The sequence below is a fragment of the Physeter macrocephalus genome, chromosome 12, assembly GCF_002837175.3.
Source record: "Physeter macrocephalus isolate SW-GA chromosome 12, ASM283717v5, whole genome shotgun sequence".
In the NCBI taxonomy this organism is placed as follows: Eukaryota; Metazoa; Chordata; class Mammalia; order Artiodactyla; family Physeteridae; genus Physeter; species Physeter macrocephalus.
Genome location: NC_041225.1, coordinates 15,107,313 through 15,113,895, shown reverse-complemented (window position 1 = coordinate 15,113,895; position 6,583 = coordinate 15,107,313). Strand labels below are relative to the sequence as shown.

The following is a 6,583-nucleotide window of genomic DNA, read 5'->3' as shown; positions in this document are numbered from 1 at the left end:
CAGTAAGTTGAACTGCTGATCCTAGGGTATTTGGTCATGTGCCTCTTCTGCAGACTTTGCACAGGTTTTATACACATGCATGATGGAGAGGAATCCACATCCTTACACAATACCTATGGCATGTTCAACAGCTCGGGCACCACACCAGGGGTCAGATCTTTGACCGTCACGGGGACTGACTTTCTGTGACCTCTGCTACTGCGCTTCACTATAACTCCATTTGCCCTGCCTAAAGTTCTAGATTCCTGCTCATTAACAGGTTAAAAGATGAGTGTCATGCTAATTCTCTATCCTTCATCCACTGCAGTGGCAATATGGCACAAGAAATTAAAATCATTGTGCTTTTCTTTTTAAGCACCTAGACATGAGGAACCTGTCCTCCTCCTCATCTTGTGGTTCATGCTCCCTTGGCCGCTATCTGGAATTGCTGCTTTATTACTAAGCAGGGATTCTCAGAGATGTAGGTGTGAGGAAGCCCATCTATGTCCCCACTGTGTAGGTGAAGATAGGACAGTCTTCATTTTGGTTTCACAGATACTTATGTTGAGGGCAAGAAGGACATCACGTCTAATAGGACATGGTGGCCTTGCTTTCAGTTACATCCTTATGTCTGCTGCTTTAGTACTGAAGGATGACCCCTCGTGGGTGAGCTATGTCTGGAGTTAACTTTGGCTTTGTGGTATTCTTTGAGATTAGACATGGCCGCATCTCCTGGTTCACTGTGGCTGACTTCTTCAGCCTGGGACCCCACCCAGCTGCCATGGCTGCAGCTGGCTGTTGCAACTGGACTTTGAACTTCTGGTATGAATGTGTTTCCCTTCAACAGCTATGAGTGAATATATGATGAGAAAGGGAAGGTATTGTGTCCAGGGTATTGATGGAATGACAGAGCCAGGCTAAGGCATCTTAGGTACCAATGAGATTAAAGATAAAAACAACCACTACCCTAGAAACAAGAGTAGTTGGGTAGAAACAAGAATAGTTGGGTGATGGGTTACTCTACCAGAGCCCAGAGGTCAGGTAAGAGGGCAAAAGAGGCAAACTCCAGGGAAACTGAAGGTCCTGAGGAGCTAAACTGAAGAACAAGAGCATATAAACCAAATCAGAGCTCCAGGAAGCTCCAAGAAGAATGGATTAAGAGCCAAAAGCACAACTACAGTGGAGATATTTGCATTGCTAAATATATTAGCTTGATGTTTATCTTCTTACTGAAGTGTCTAGTTCTAGAAAGTGCATTGGATTTGGGACTCAAGTTTTCATGACTAGACAGGTATTCATTCATTCAGGAAATATGTAGTAAGTGTCAGGCACCACACTGGGGACACAGCAGTGCACAGATATGAAATAGTTCCTGTCTCATGGAGTAGTCACTCTAGCAAAAAATAAATGCATGCATGAATGAATAAAATGTATTATGCCTATCTTAGAGTCCCCTTCAGACACCTACAGAGCATATTGATTGGAGAGCTTATGACCAATTTGGGGATCCTCAGAGAATGATCTTAAATTTGAAGCATCCCAGGAGAAGTCTATGGCACAGTCCATTGAGGCTATTTATTGAGACTGTGGTACCAAATGGAGGCATGAGAATAAGCAGTAGTTAGAAGTGCTCAGATATAAATCTTTGTTATTTTGAATAAGAGCATCCTAAGTCTCTATGGGGGTCCCATGTCTGGCAGAAGCACCTCTATATTCTGAAGCCTGTTTGGTATAACGTCGCTGATGCTGGATGATAGATGATTTGGAACTGAACACTTTCCCAAACACACCACATTCATAGGGCTTCTCCCCAGTGTGCACCCTCTGATGTTGAATGAGTCGTCTTTTCTGGAGAAAGGCTTTCCCACATTCAGTGCATTTATAGGGCTTGTCTCCACTATGAATCTTCTGATGCTGATTAAGGGATGAGGGGTCAAAGAAAACTTTTCCACGCTCGCAACATCGAAAAGGAGTCCCTCCGGTGTGGGCTCCCCTGTGGCGGAGGAGCAAGGAGCGGTCAGAGCTTTGCCGCACCCCTCGCACCCAGAGGGCTGCTCTCCGCTGTGAGTGAGCTGGTGGCGGGCGAGGATGCTCTTCTGGCTAAAGGATGTCCCACATTCTGTACACTCATAAGGCCTTTCTCCAATATGGGTTCTCTGATGTCGCGTAAAAGAGGATTGGACAAAGAAAGCCTTGCCAAACTCGTTACATTTAAAGGGCTTCTCTCCCGTGTGAGTTTGCCGATGTTCAGTGAGGGTTAATCAGTAATAGAAAGTTTTCCCACATTCGCTGCATTCAGAGGGGTTCTTCCCAGAGTGAGACATCAGATGTTTCTAAGACTACTCAGATAGCTGAAGGCTTTCCCGCACTCTTTACAATCATAGGGCTTCTCTCCAGTGTGAGTCCTCTGATTGCAAGTGCGGGACAAGTGGTTGAATAAGGTCTTCCTACATATGCTGCATTCAAAGCTTCTCCCTTTACTGTTGGTTTTCTTGGCAGGAGTGGATCCATGCCTGGAGTCCTTTTCCTTGGGGGAGGATTTCTTCAAAGTCTCCCCTGAAGGATTTTCCTTCATCGTGCCCTCAAGGTTTTCTGGGCCAAGTACAGGGCCCAGAGGACCATCTTCTCTGAGTTTTTCCATTAATGTCTCTCATGACTTTACTTTTTTAGAAACATCCTGCCTTTGAATTGAGTCCTGGCTCTCAAGCCCAGCCTTCTGGTCTAAAACAAATAGAAAACTGAGATATAACTGGGTTTAGTGCCAGTGAAAAAGAAAACATTGTATATGTTAAGAAAAGAACGAATACAAAATATTGCCTGGTTTATTGGTAGCTCCTCAAGAGAAAGACAGCAAGGAGAGGGTGAAAAACGGCAGAGGAAAAGAGAGGAATAGAGACTGGAAGTGGAGGGTGGGCATTTAGTCCATTAAAAAAGTTTCAGTTATTCATTCACAGATATTTACTAGGTTCCTACTAAGTGCTAGGCGCTTGTAAAAGTCACTGGGATTCTAGGGGCTTCCCTAGTGGTCCAGCAGTTAAGACTCTGTGTTTCCAATGCAGGTGGCATGGCTTCGACCCTGGTCAGGGAACAAAGATCCCACATGCCTTGGTGGCACGGCCAAGTAAATAAATACATAAAAGAAGATTTTTTAAAAAGTCACTGGGATTCTAATAAACAAGACAGACACGGTCCCTTCCCTTGTGATGCTTGTATTCTACCAGACAGAAGACAAAGAATAAACAAACAAAATAGAACAGATGGTGAAAAGCACAGTGAAGGAAATAATGAATGGGAGTTGGAGTGGGGTCTTCATTAGAGGGACCCTTAAGAATGGTCATCTAGAAGCGACATTTAAGCTGAGATCTGAAAGACAAGGTAACCATATGAATAGCCAAAAGAAGAGCATTTCAGGGGGAGATACAGATGCAGAAAAATAGGAGAGACACAAAGAAGCACAGAAATGACCGGGCAGTTTGTTATGTGTCCATTAGTGTAAACAGCAGAGAGTAAGTGGGGAGACAGGCTAGCACCTGAGCAAGGGAACTGTCAGTGACTACGAAGGGTGTTTTAGAGGAAGTGGAGGGAGATATGGTAAAGGGTAAGCAGGAAAGATAAGAAATGTTAGCAGAGCTGAGATAAAGAAAGGTCTCGGAACTTCCCTGGTGGTCCCGTGGTTGGGACTTCACCTTCCGGTGCAGCAGTGTGGGTTTGATCCCTGGTCGAGGAGCTGGGATCCTGCATGCCTCATGCCCAAAAAGCCAGGGCATGGAACAGAAGCAGTGTTGTAACAGGTTACAATAAAGACTTTTAAAATGGTCCACATCAAAAAAAAAAAAACTTAAAAAAAAAACAACAACAACAACATAGGTCTCAACCCACCCCTACAAAAAAACCAGAGGAAGGGCCTTGCTATGCACAGCTCCACTAATTCATTCTTCTGACAAATATCTGAGTGTGTGCTACATACCAGGTACTGTTCAAAACATTGGGGATACAGTAATGAACAATATAAAACAAGAATCTCTCATGGAGTTTACATTTTAATCGGAGAGCAGGTGTGGACAGACAATAAACAAAATAAAGAAGTAAAAATATAGTATGTTAGGAAGACAGAGCTGGGAAAAGAGCTAGGTCATGCAGGGGCTGGAGACGGGAAAAGGATGGAGAGAGTTCACTTTTAGTTAGGCTGGTCAGGGCAGGCCTGACTGAGAAGGTGGCACATTTGAGCAGGAACTTGAGAAAGGTGACAGGAAAGCCATCTTTCGATATGGGGGACAGGTTTTCCAGGCCAAGGCCCGGTATGGCAGGGACCATCCCCACAGGCCTATGAGACCCCAAGGAGCAGGATCTAAGTGAACTGTCTAGCACAGTCCCACTTGCCCGGTTCACACATACCTAAAGAAGTACCTCCTGGGACTTGTTTCTCTTCCGCTTCCTGAAAATCAAGTTTCCACGGCTCTTCACCTCTCTTCAACTGGAAAATCACATCAGGTTTACGGGCTAGAAGTCCTGTTCACAAAGAACAGAATGAAAAATGGCGTTTAGGATGGAAATTCATAGCCATCTCAGGGTTTAATAACAGCCCCTTACTCTCTAGAGAGGATGATGGAACTGTCCAGAAAGCATATGTTAATTTCTAGAATAAGATACTAATTTCTGTTCTCTGAAGGTAAGTCAGGACTGACTTTCTAGAAAATCTGAATTAGATCTTTTGAAGTAGTTCACTTATTTTTCCCAATAAATATCTAGGAACCTCTCCCCTATGGAATTGGTATTCCTGGGGGTTTCAGGAAAATTCTTGGCCTAGAGGAGTGGAATATGGAGAAGGTTCTGCACCTCAAGGAACTAAGGTGATGAAGACACCCCGTGTCCTTTGGTAGTTTTTTAAATAATAAATTTTATTCCCTTAATTATCCTTCTGTGCAACTGTCCTGAATTTGATGAAACTACAAATCAAACTGGAAGAGTTTTAGAAATATAATTCACCTTTTGTACAGTTAATATAAAACACTCAAAACTGAAAACGTCAATAAAATTTTTTTTAATTCTCAAAAGATAAATTATGATGTCTTCGGCTTTTAAAATTTTCAAGTAGTGGCATTTATAAAGCCTTGATTTTCTACATTTAGTTTTTAAATGCATATTTAAATATTTAAGACATACAAAAGGCATAAAAACTAAAACAAACACCTATGAACCCACCATCTAACTTAAGAAATAAACATTAAAGCTAAGATTGAAGCCCTTCCCTCATCCCCTCCCCCTTCCCCCCCATGAGGTAAACACTAAGCTAAATTTGATGCTAATCACTCTATGCATTTAAAAATGTGTTTCCTCATCTTCTTTGCACTTTTTAAAATACTTTAAAATATTCTATATTCATTGTAGATAATTGATAAATGCAAAAAAGAGAAAAGGAAAAGCCACCCGCAAGCCTACTAGTCAAAGATAATTAGGGATAAAATTTTGGTGTAGATTCTTCCAGACTTTTCCTATGCATATAGATATATGTTGTAAATGTACTCAAGTTCCAATCATTTTGTATCCTGCTTGTATCACTTAACAATATATCATTACTGTTTTTCTAACCCTATAATCATTGTCAAGGCCCATATTATACTGTAGTGCATTATGGATATACAACAATTCATTTATCTAAATGCCTACTACAAAGTATGTATGTTGTTTCAATTTTTCACAATTTTAGGCAAAACTGAGATAAACATTTATCTGATTTTTTTCCCCTTAGGACAACTTCCTGAAGAGAGGGTACCCATTTTCAGTTTTATATGATACAATTTTTTTTTACTTAACGCTAGGGTCTCAGTCCAACCTTCACTTATCCTATAGACTCCATCCAGATCAAAAGGAAACTCTTGGCCTGGGGTTTCCCTCAGGCTGAATGATGAGACTTCACTGGCATGACAGCCACATCCTTGGCCACTTTTCTGCACTTTCTTGTCCCTGGCCTTAGGAACTTCTGTGGCTTGGACTCAGCAGTCTTCCTTAATGCTGTTCAGATGTCCTGTTCTGCTTGCCATTGTTTTGGTCCATTACTGTGGTCTAGGGAGTTCTGGGATTATCTCAGGCTTTCCTCTCTCATTTAAAAAACTGTAGGTGGTTCATTTTCCTACAAGATGCTATATGCTTTCTCTATATTTTACCTTACCTTCATTGCTGTTCTTTATGACTGTATTTCAATGTCTTTTTTTTTTTTTGGCTGCGTTGGTCTTCATTGCTGCACGCGGGCTTTCTCTAGTTGCGGTGAGCGGGAGCTGCTCTTCGTTGTGATGCGTGGGCTTCTCATTGCGGTGGCTTCTCTTGTTGTGGAACACAGGCTCTAGGCGCGCAGGCTTCAATAGTTGTGGCACGCAGGCTCAATAGTTGTGGCATGCGGGCTTAGTTGCTCCGGGGCATGTGGGATCTTCCTGGACCTGGGATCGAAACTGTGTCCCCTGCATTGGCAAGCGGATTCTTTTTTTTTTTTTTTTTTTTTTGCGGTACGCGGGCCTCTCACTGTTGTGGCCTCTCCCGTTGCGGAGCACAGGCTCCGGACGCGCAGGCTCAGCGGCCATGGCTCACGGGCCCAGCCGCTCCGCGGCAT

At 42.9% G+C, this 6,583-nt stretch overlaps 1 pseudogene; it reads right to left on the bottom strand.

The window, feature by feature from the left end:
- The window catches only part of LOC112066513 (zinc finger protein 2-like), a 12,572-nt pseudogene continuing 5,989 nt past the window's right edge, over window positions 1-6,583 (bottom strand).